Raw genomic sequence first — 11,976 nt, 5'->3', positions numbered from 1 at the left:
CAACATGAGAAGCAGCATGTGTGTGCGCACGCGCCCATCCTGCAGATGGTGCATAATTACTAGTCTGTAGTGGCTCAAGTCAGTCTTACTGGCAAGGCTAACTGAGTGAGGAGATAGGGTTCATTGATCATAATTTGAGGCTCCTCTGAGCCTTGGCTTGCAGGACCAAAATTGGAGCCTAATGGCAAAAGTACCCCATTTTATACATGTAAGGTCCCTGTGAGTCTACAGGTATTTGCGTCTACAGGCAGTGTCATGCTGCCATCATTTATGCTTAAAAAGTGCCAATCTCCGTATTCTCCCACAGTTATCCTTTGATGCTGATTGTCAGTCTTCCCATCATTGTCTTTTGTTTGTCTCTCACTCTTGGGGGTGTCTGTCTATCTTCAGGGTTCCTCAGTTCTGCTAATCAGCCTCAGACACAATGGATGTTTCCTAGTTATCTTCAAGGTTCCCACTTCTTGACCGCGTACGCATTTGTGATGGCTTTCACACTTACACACATGCTCCATTTGCACCAAACAATTTGCAGTTTCAGACCAAGGATTCCATAGTTACTAGAAGACACAACTTAGTTTGTAATGCAGACATGAGGTACAACTTAATTTGTAAAGCTAACAGGAAGCAAGACCTTACAGCAAACGTCGTCTAATCATAGAATCATACAAAACTTATAAGCAAATCATATAGGATTTTTTGCTATCATTGCACTTATATTCTTACAATATTAAAATATTACAGTTTGGCTACACACTGACTATGCATGTCTGTGTCTCTCCACCCCAAACCTGCTGCCCTTCTTTGGAAATGCAAACACACAACCAATGGGGGCTGTGGTTTGCAAGAACTCTTTCCCATATATTTTCAAAGTGGAAGTTAAATACCCCTCTTAATGAGTTGCTAACCGTGCTTGCCTACCTGCAAAGTTTTGCTGCTCAGCACTGGTAGGTGCTCAACTAAAAATGAAAAATTAAGCCTTGTATCGAACACATGTACTTTGTGCTATAGAGTGCTTCATTCACTGTAAGGCTTTGTCTATGCTGCTGGCTTTTGCTAGCAGAGTATGCAATGAAGTGCTGATTAGCACGTTGTCACACTTCATTTGAATAATCTATTTGAGCAGTATGGACGTTTCCTTTGTGCGCAAAAAACCCTTTTTGTGCAAGATCCTTATTCCTCTCTGGGAAAGACAAGGAGCTTGCACAAAAAGGAAATATCCATACTGCTTGTTTTTGCACAAAAACCCCTTGCGCAAAACCGGCCCAAATAGTTTATGCAAATGAAGCATGAGAAAATGCTAATCAGCGCTTCATTTGCATACTCTCTGCCGGTTTTGCCGGCAGTGTTGATATAGCCTAAAAACGTTAACTTTCTGGGTTTTACAATCTATCTTCTATAAATTCTACCCTTGTTTTTTCTAATGCAGCTGACCGCCTGTATGTGGTCTCTGCCCCTGCTCTAGCAGGTAGGCTATCAGAGATCAGAAGATTATAAAAAAAACACAGGATGAAATGTTTAACAAGTTCATGCAATCTGGTCACACTAAAAGGGCACAACTCTAGAGGTCATCTGCACCAAATGGGAGGATAGGAAAGCATGCAGGGAACATGAGCATAACACACAGGACAAGATACTGAGATTCATGGGGGCAAACAGACCTGATGACACACCTGGTAGAGGTGCAGAAAAAGCATCTAGAGCACAGAGCCTCCCTGTACCCATTGATAAATCACCTGCCCTCCTCACCTAGTTTTATACCCTACACTCCCAGATGTCCTGGAAGGGGGAGGAGGAGGAGACATCTGGGAGACAGGTGAAAGTAAGCCGGTGCGCCCTGGTGCTCAGCTTCAATAAGAGCTGGCAGAGCTGCAGCAAAAGCCAGTGGGGAGCTATGTAAAGAGCTGGCAGGATCCTAGGTTGCAATAGGACAGTACCTGTAAGAAATTTTAAAATACTTTCACCACTGGGGGAAGGGAAGGGCCTGGAAGCCTTTCACTCAAATCTAAGGCTCCAAGGGATGGCGTATGGAGCAGAAGGCTGTCATCCGCATAGCTCTGATTGCTACACAGGGCAATTGTAATAAGCTGCATGTCCTTGTGGCCCCTCCCCAGACCTGGGTTATCAGGCCCTTCTTACATCTGCCAGTCTTTTTCTTTTTCTATTCACTGTTGCCAGTGTTCACTGTGTTGCCTAAATAAAAATGCAAAATTTCAGAACGATGGGATCTTTATTCAGTGTACCAACTGAGTCCAGGTCTACACCGGCGGAGAAGTTCCATGAAAGTGATATGCAATTCCAACTACGACAATTGCGTAGCTGGAGTTGATGTACCTTTCATCAATTTTCTGGGACAGCCTCACAATGGGAGGTTGATGGGAGAAATTCTCCCATCGACTTCCCTTACTCCTTGTGACTATGAGCAGTACCGCAGTTGATTGGGGCGCCGTCAGCATTAAAATGTAGCAGTCGTCACTAGCCCCGCTAAAGCAAACCCTGGAAGATTGACTGCCGCAGCATCGATCTCCGCAGCAGTAAACACAAGCCCTTGGGTGTGGGGGTAGAGGGGGGGAAATTACAGGGCGTATGTATACATCAGGGCTGCTTGGTAATGAGCAACAAACACAACTGTCACTTCATTGTGTGGTCATTCACTAAACTGTTTTTTTAAAGCTTCTCTGATGTGCAGTGCATCTCAATGTGCTCTCCTTATTGCCCTGGTGTCTGGCTGCTTATAATTGGCCACCAGACAATCTGTCTTAATCCCTCACCCTGCCAGAAACTTTCCCCTTTACTTTCCCAGATATTCTGCAGCATGCAAAACGCAGCAACAATAGGAATATTACTTTCTCTAAGGTCTAACCTACTCCATAAACGACCAGCATCCTTTTAAATGGCCAAAGGCAAATTCTGCCATCATTTTTGCACTTCCTTAGCCTATAAACTGCTACTTACTGCTATCTAGGCTGCTTGTATACAGCTTCATGAGCCATGGGAGCAAGGGGTAGGCTGCATCTCCAAGGATAACTATTGGCATTTCAACATCTCCAATTGTAATTTTCAAGTTTCAACTTGGAGCTTTCTGTAAAGACTTGAGTTCCTAAAGATGAACACGTCATGCACCTTTCCCGAGCATCCCACGTTGATGTCAATGAAATGGCCCTTGTGATCCATCAGCACTTGCAACACCATTGAGAAGTACTCCTTGAAGTTTATGTACAGTACTCTTTGGCAAGGTGGTCTGGTGCCAAGATAGGTATATGCATCCATCTATCGCCCCACCACAATTAGGGAACCCCGTCATGGCAAAGGCGCAACCAGTATGTTCTCACATTCACCAGAGTCACTATCATTCCTAGCAGAAGGGTACTGATTGCCCTGCACTCTCCTGGGCAATCACAGCAGCCACCATGGTAGATCACAGTAGCTGCCATGGGAGTTTTACCTACTCCAACTTGATTTCTGACTGACCAATAGCTGTCTGGCATTACAAGCTTCTATAGGACTCTCATCACTTGCTTCTCAACTGTCAGAGCAGGTCTCATTCTGGTATTGCTGCACCTTAGGGACGGAGAAAGCAGTTCACAAAGTTCCATGAAAGTGATCTTATGCATGTGAAGTTCTTAGCTACTGATCATTGTCCCACAGTTGCATAACTACGTCATCCCACCAATTTGTGCTAGCTTTTTGGGACCAGAATCGGCGTTCCACTGTGTCAACATGCCCGACTGCTGCCAGCATCTGCCAATCAACACATTCAGTGGGTTCCTGCATGTCTGTGTGTGTCCTTCTAACATTCTTCCTCATGCACACAGCTCCTGGGTAGGCCCTAGACAAATTTCAGGATAATGGGTGAGGTGTTTGCAATTCTTGCCATAGGAGCATACCGCTGAGTGGCATCCATCCTTACTGTGCTGTGGCATCTGCACAGATAACCAGGGGGGAAAAGGTGCAAAGAGAGAGTGAAAGAGGACAGAAAAGAGGAGGCTGACGACATGTATCCAGAACCATTCATGACAATGTTTTTGTCCCATCAAACAGAAGCCTAACCCACAGTTCAAATGGGCAGCAGGAACTGTGCGATGACTACCCACAGTGCACCTCTGTGAGAGTCGATTGTAGCCATGGCAATGGGGATGCACTCTGTCGACCGAATGTACTCAGTGGGGGACATGCATCTTCGACTTTATTAAATCGAATGCTAAAAGTTGACCTCAATTCAACCTAATTTCATAATAAAGACATACCCTCATTTAGCAGTTTGTTAGGCGGGGTCCTAAGGCAGGATTTGAAGGAAGAGAGAAGTGTAGATATGTGAGAGCTTTTACAGACAAGTGTGTTTATTAGGCTTGACAGTTAACACACAGCCCTGCCGGCTTCATTTCCTTTGCCCTTCCCACCAATAAAACAATAGATAACAGCTGTAGGCCAGCTATAAGTTCTCACTGTAATATCCAAACCAATGATTTGTAAAATCAAACTAATAAAAAGAATTCAGCTGACTGATGTTTATATCTTTCTACTTAGTGTTGAAATAATTATTTATTTTGTGACAAAAAATGTACTCAATGCTTTACATAACAAAGCCAAACATAACAAAACCAAGAGGTCACAATTATAGCAAAAACAGAACACTGGGCAGCAGTTCAGGCATGGAAGGGTGTGGAGACAACAGCGAAGAGAAAAGCTCAAAAAGGATTTTTCAGCGGAAAAAGAGACTTTTGTTTCATTTTTTAAAATAAGGAGAAATATTGATTGAAATAATTCTTATTTCCTGCAAGCAAACAAAGTTCTACTGATTTTAAAAAAAAAAGCATGCCTTTTGAAAAAGCAGAATTGAAGGAGAATTATGAACAAGGCTAATTAAAGGGGGTGGGGGGGAGAGGAAGCTGTTTTAAGAAACAAATCATTTCTCACTTAGGAAATACCCTTTAACAATGCAGAAAGACATAGCCTTATTTTATTTTGTGAACTGTTTTTATCTCAAAATGTAAGAATATGGGTAATAGAACTGTACAGGCAGTGTTACAAAATCTCATCATTAAAAGCACATAACTAAGTAGACAGTAAGAATCATGTGCATCTTTACTTTGTTCTCACTGGAACTATACTTAATCTATCATATAAGCAGCTGGGCTGGGAGGGGTTTGCTTGTCCTACTGAGTTTCAATTACCTCATTTCCACTGGCAGAACTTATGCTGCCCCTTGCCTTGATTGAGGGAGTAGTAGGGTAAAACACCTGCAAGCACCCCATACTCTCTGGCTCTCTCTCTCTCTTCCAGAGTTGTCAGGTCAGCATGCAAAGTGGATACAGGTATCCCAGGAGTGGGTATGGCTGGGAAATGTACCGATTTAGCACCTCTCCAAGGGTGTGTCTAGACTACATCCCTCTTTCGACAGAGGGATGTAAATCAGGCACTTCGAAATTGCAAATGAAGCCGGGATTTGAATTTCCTGCGCTTCATTTGCATAATCGCGTCATGGTGCTTTTTCAAAAGTAAAATCGCAGTCTAGATGTGGTTCTTTCGAAAGGGGAAGGCTACTGAGTCTTGATCGGAATGTATAGATCTATACATTTCCACTGCAGGAAAAGCAGAGTTAATCTCCCTGCTTCTATCCAGAACCAGGAATGAGCCTTGCTCTGCCACAGCTTGCCCATCGGACAAGAGGATGCCGGCTAAAGTATCAGCAGTATGGTGGGGAGCATATAAAAGCTGTACTTACCCATGTCCCCATCTACTCTTGAGCCTTCACTGTGCTGGCAATCTTCCAACAGGCTGTGGTCTGGCCCTTTTAAAATAAAATCATTTCTTGACTGTAACACCCTTGCCATCTATCACTCGTTTGCAAACCTTCCTTTTCTGGAAAAGGCATTGAGAAGGTGGTTCTGTGTATTAAACTATATATGTGAACTACTCTTTAGAATTGGAAATGCCCCACCTTACTATTGACAGACTTGATTGTGGACTGTGTTTAAGAGTCTTTGAAACAGCATGGCTACGTCTAGACTGGCATGATTTTCCGCAAATGCTTTTAACAGAAAAGTTTTCCGTTAAAAGCAGTTGCGGAAAAGAGCGTCTAGATTGGCACGGACGCTTTTCCGCAAAAGCACTTTTTGCGGAAAAGCATCCATGCCAATCTAGACACGGTTTTGCGCAAGATCGCCATTTTCGCTATCGGGGCTTTTTTTGCACAAAACAATACCGCGTTGTCTACACTGGCTCTCTTGCGCAAAAGCATTTGCGCAAGAGGGCTTTTGCCCGAACAGGAGCAGCATAGCATTTCCGCAAGAAGCACTGATTTCAGACAGTAGGAAGCCAGTTTTCTTGCGGAAATTCAAGCGGCCCGTGTAGACAGCGGCCAGTCTAGATGCAACCTACCTGTGACTTGTACTTACCATGCAAACCTTATTTCATGGTTACAGCCTTCTATGTCTTCAGCAAAGGTTTTTTGATCTACTTGTTGAGCCTTGTCATTATACAACCACTGGTATGTCTATTTTGCAATTGGAGTTGCGATTATGGTATGTGTAGATTGAGACTCAGGTCCACTGGGGGAGGGCGAGCGAAGGGGGCAGCTGCCCAGGGGCTTGCATATTTTAAAAGGCTGGAAGCAGCAGGCTGATTTTGCAGCTCCCACTGGCCAGAAACTGCAGCAAATGGGAACTGCAGGGGGCAGTGCATGTGACAGTGGCATACAGGGGACTTCCTGGGCTCTCTGCTTAGACGCTGCTGCCAGGGTGTGCTGGTCCCTTTTGGAAGCCACAGAAGGTTAGCACCAACTCCCTGCACCCCAAACCTGCATCCTACACCCAAGCTTCCCCCCGTAGACCAACCCACTCCTGTTCCCCCTCCACAATGAAGCTCCCTCCCAGAGCCCACCTCCTGAACTTCCTCCCATACCCCAGCCAACCCCCACATCCCAACCTGGTGCTTGTGGGGGAGAGTAAGTAACAGAGGGAGTGGGGATGAAGTGAATGAAGGGCAAGGCCTCAGATAAGAGGTAGTACAGGGGTGTGGCCTCAGGGAACAGATGAGAGAGGGGCAGGGTAAGGGTCTTTGCATATTAGTAATTACACAGATGGCAACCTTATTGGTTGGGCATGCAGAAGCCTCATCTGTGTCAGGAAAAGGCACCCAGCAAAGTAACCAGGAGGGCATCAGCCGGTGCAGGTGCAAAACCGTCCAGATGTCAGGCGGTACATTTGTATGTGACTTTTCTGCCCTGAGGCCTGGAACTGCTGTAGGGGGGCCTGCATAGCCTAGCTAGCACGCCAGCAGCAATGAGGCCACAGCAGTACAGGCTTCAATGCAGGCCAGCAGCCAAATAAGTTCCCAAGGCTTTTATAGCCTGCTCCATTACTATGATAGTCATGCTAGCTAAATCAAAGCTAGCTTGGGTATGTCTACATCTAAACTACAAAGAAAAGTCAGAAAAAGGTATGCATATTGCAAACTGCGTATCTTTTTCTGCTTTTCTTTTGGAAGAGGCTTTTCCAAAATTGGTGCATCTACATGGTGCCAAATTTAAGAAAAACCTGCTCTTTTGAGCCATCCCTTCTTCCTCATAAACCAAAGTTTACAGAGATGGCAAAAGAACGCATCCATGTGTTCCTTGGACATGGCATTGCTTTTCCAGGATACCTCTGGTATCCCAGAGAAGCACTTGCAGTCTAGATGTAGCTTATGTCTACGCACGCACCTCCAACTGCTGTGTAGACATGCCCCAAGATCATAAATTCTAGGGGTAGGGTTTGTTTGTTTTTTTACTTCACATTAGCACAACACCTAGGGTCATGGGGATCTGATTCCCTGACAGCTACAACTACTGTAATACATTATTTAATCATTTGCATCAGTGCCAGTGGCTGATCACACCCTTCCCCCACACGGGCTTGGGACTTGGCTAGGCCATAGCAGTAGCATTAGTCCCACTGATATATTTCCATTAACTAGAAGCCCATGCCGATACTGTTAGCATCATAGAACACTAGAACTGAAAGGGACCTCGAGAGATCATAAAGTCCAGTCCCCTGCCCTCATGACAGGACCAAGTGCTGTCTAGATCGGGGCGGGGAACTCTTTTTTGGGTCAGAGGCCACTGACCCACAGAAAAATCAATTGAGGGCCGCATACAAGTGAGAAGCAAAAACACTCAAACAGCATCTTCACTGACGTAGCCCCCAACTAAGAAGAAAGACATTCCCCTCTCATTCTAGAGCTTTGGGAGGCCCAAGCTAGTAGATTTCATGTGCTCCAGCCCCATGGAGGGATGGCGAGAGGTTGGAGCACCAGTTCAGGCTCTCCAGTGCGGGGGGAAGCCCTGAGCCTCGGGGGCCAGATCCAGTCAAGCTGGGGAGTCGCATTTGGCCCCCAGGCCTTAGGTTCCCCACTCCGGGTCTAGATCATGCCCGATAGATGTCCATCCAACCTGCTCTTAAATATCTCCAGTGATGGAGATTCTACAACTTCCCTAGACAATTTATTACAGTGCTTAACCATCCTGACAGGAAGTTTTTCCTAATGTCCAACCTAAACCTCCCTTGCTGCAATTTATTCCCATTGCTTCTTGTTCCATCATCAGAAGCCAAAGAGAACAATTTTTCTCCCTCTTCCTTGTAACACCCTTTTAAATACTTGAAAACTGCTATCATGTTCCCTCTAATAACTTAGATGAAAGGAGTGAAGAGCAAGAATTAGCCTTAGGGGTTTTGGAAAGGTCTCTACTGGAAATAAGCAGCCTTTCCTCCGAGTTTCTGACAAGTGCAATGTTGTCCTGTTGCTGGTTCAGTTTACCCCATACTGTCAAGTCAAACACATCTCTCACGCTCTCTCTTTCCTCCCTTCCTCCCATCCCTGAATAACAAAACAAAACCAAGTTTCCAGTGACATTATTTTGCTGAAGCCTCAAATGGGAAAAAGATGTACAGTGGTGGTGACCACATTCTCTATACAATCAAGGCACAAGCATTACATTTGTTCTAGATATGCTTGTTGTATATAATAGAACGACTGAAAATTGAATAGAAGTAAACTTACTCTTGCCACGCAATGATGGGCCTAGCCTATCTCAGGTTTCACTGTGGCCAACTCATCCCCTTAAAGCTATACCATCCTCTGTAGTAATTAATTTTAGAAAGCAATCCTACAGGAGTCCTGGCTTTACAAAAAACAACAGTTCTGTACACTTAATCTAACACTATACACGCACATTGTACTACCCTGTCTACCAAATGTCAGAAGGGTCTATAGTTTCCATGTTTGTTACTATGGTGAGTCAAGCAGGTCAGCGATCAATAGAAAATGTCCATGGAAAAACATCTATGTTGTGAAAGGATGTCAGAGCTGTTCTGGTGTGGCTGCAAATGAATTTACGACATGTCTCCAAAAATAAATGTGGAAGGCCTGTTTTTCTACTACATCTGACATCTCAGTCATCAGATGAAGACAGGTGGGGCTGTTTTTCCAAACTTGCTATTTACACATGAAGAGGAACAGACCCATGGCAACTATCAAAGAGGCAAACGGAACAATCAGCTTGTCCACAGGTGGGGTGTGAGAGCCCATTTCAAGGTAAGCCACAAACAGAATGCCAGTGACAGCAATCCTGAATTTTTAACCTCAGCAACACTGCTCAGGGGTGAAGTCAGATGCCACAAAGATTTTACCACCTCCCAAAGGAAAAGAATTTACATCCCCACAGAGAAAATGAAGACCATTTTCAAAAGTAGGTGTTTGTGCTTTACACAGGCCTTCCTGCAGTGGTCCCCAAACTGTAGAGTGTGCCCTAGTGGGCTGCAGAGGAATGTTCAGGGGCCCTCAGTGGGAGGCAGGCCAGGCCTCACAAAGGTGAGGAGGGAGTGCTCTCCAACCCCCGAACCCAGCTCCAGCCCCAGTTACAGCTGTCCCTACCCAGCCCATCTCCTTCCCCAGCCGCACTCTGTCCCAGCCAAACTCAGGCCCCACCTTCAGCTCAAGTTCCTCTGCTGAGCCAACTGTGCAGTGCTGAAAGTGGGTGGGGCACAGACAGATGCCATTCCTGGTAAGGGAGGGGTACGACAGGCAAAGTTCAGATATCACAGCTCTATTAAAGTAGTACTGTCAAGGTGCTTTATCTCTATATACCTGCACTGAAATTGTTCTAAGCTGCTATAGGCACATTGTCCTGCAAATGTGCACCAGGCTTCTTGCACTGAAAGACAGTACAGGTTGAACCTCTCTAGTTCAACACTCTCTGGTCCAGTAACATCCAGGGGCAGCCCGTGAGCCTAGGCAGACTAGGCGGTCGCCTAGACCGGCGGCAGCACGGGTGCCCCGTGATTACATCACAGCCTGGGGCGCCAGCTGCTACAGCCGGCCTCGGACCGCTCCTGGTAACAGCCATAGCCCAGCATGATTTTAGTTAGCCAGCTGTCTACTTATCATGGGTATGACCACATTTCCCACAGTCCCATAAAGTTTCTTTATAGCCACCTGGTCTGGCTCTCAGTGTTCTGTGCTGTTATTTAGCTCTAATTTACTCCTGTCTTAATTGCCTAGTAAGCAGTGAAAGTGTTGGTAATGCTGCTAGACAATATTGACTGCCCCATGGTTCCGCAAATTCTCTGGTTCGGCACCGGTCAGATCCCAAGGATCCCAGACTAGAGAGGTTCAACCTGTATATATGTCAAGTATAGGTTGAGACGTTTTTAGTATTATTTAAAAATGTTGTAATTTGGGTTGTGCTCCTGGAATGAGGCTGAACAGCAGCAAGCACAATCCAGTGGAGTAGGCGTGCAAAGGTGACAAAGTTCACTTTTGCTTTCCTTGCTCTAACTTGGAAAGTTTCTACTGGAAATAGTCAGCCTTTGATCTGAGTTTCTGGCAAGTGCAATATTCTCTTACTGCTGGTTCATTTCACCCCTCCACACAGTCAAACCAAACACATCTACTTTGGCAAACAGGAGGCCAAAAAACCCATGCAAGCTAGTGCAGCCTAGCAGCAAGAAGGGGAAGTGGCATAAAAACCCCTCAAATGGCAATGAAGAATTGTCCCCACACAGCGGTGGTGCTTGCTATCCTCATTATCCTTCCACACAGTCGTGCCAGGGTTGGTGCAAGTGCCTTCACCTTTGCAGCATCTGCCACCTAATACAGCTATTGTGTGGGTCTGTTCATTGATTCCTCAGGGATAGGTCACTCCAACATAACACCAATAACTGCAGTGGATTCATGATTTTCACAGCGGTAACTAGGAACAAAATTAAAGTGGGTGTCTCATTTTAAACCTACATTGAAAATAAGCCTTTTCTTGTCTATAACTTAATTTCTTCCCCTCTGCGCTATTTTTTACTTTTTAATCCCAAAACACTTCAAAGAGTCAAACCCAGTTACAGGTTAGATAACATATTATATAAAACAAAGCTGGATCAGTGAGGGTGCAGTGTAAACCCCTTGTACGTACATTAAAGAGAAGACTGATACAGAAATTCATAGTTAAGATTTTTCTTTTGTCCTTAACTTACACCAGAGTGCCAACATGTCCCATACTAGAGACCTACCAAGCCTCTCACCTGAAGTCCCTTATCACAGACCCATTCTCCAATAAGTCTCCAATGTTCTCAGGCCAGGTCTTGCTCCCCACTTTCGTATTCTAGGCTCAGCTGCCTTTGCAAAGACCCCGGTTAGAGAAGAAACAGGCACCCCAGGAGCAGATGGGGTAAACAGAACTGCTTTATTGCCCACACACGTTTACCTCAGACAGTCAACACAATGTTCGAGTGGAAACAATTTGGCACCAATTACACCCTTTTATCTATTTTAATATGTTAATTCACACGTCTATCACTACTTTCCCTAAAATTGTATTAGTAATATTAACCTCTACACAATGAATATTAATAAGCAGGTGATGAATACAACTATACCTGCCCCTAATTACTATTTACAAAATTTCTAATTAAATCAACACTTTTCTACACTACAAACTTTCCAAATCAA

The 11,976-nt window shown here is 44.9% G+C and overlaps 1 long non-coding RNA gene across 1 annotated transcript; it reads right to left on the bottom strand.

Annotated features, from left to right (window-relative positions):
- Positions 1 to 364: 364 nt before the first annotated feature.
- On the bottom strand, positions 365 to 11,680 carry LOC142829250 (uncharacterized). The gene is made up of 3 exons (XR_012903677.1): positions 11,550 to 11,680; positions 5,723 to 5,788; positions 365 to 557 (listed from the first exon to the last, which is right to left on the bottom strand). It is a non-coding gene; the product is annotated as an uncharacterized LOC142829250 (long non-coding RNA).
- Positions 11,681 to 11,976: the final 296 nt, after the last annotated feature.

The sequence above is a fragment of the Pelodiscus sinensis genome, chromosome 1, assembly GCF_049634645.1.
Source record: "Pelodiscus sinensis isolate JC-2024 chromosome 1, ASM4963464v1, whole genome shotgun sequence".
Taxonomy (NCBI): domain Eukaryota; kingdom Metazoa; phylum Chordata; order Testudines; family Trionychidae; genus Pelodiscus; species Pelodiscus sinensis.
Note: the sequence above shows the minus strand (reverse complement) of the source record. Positions and strands in the feature narration are given on the sequence as shown.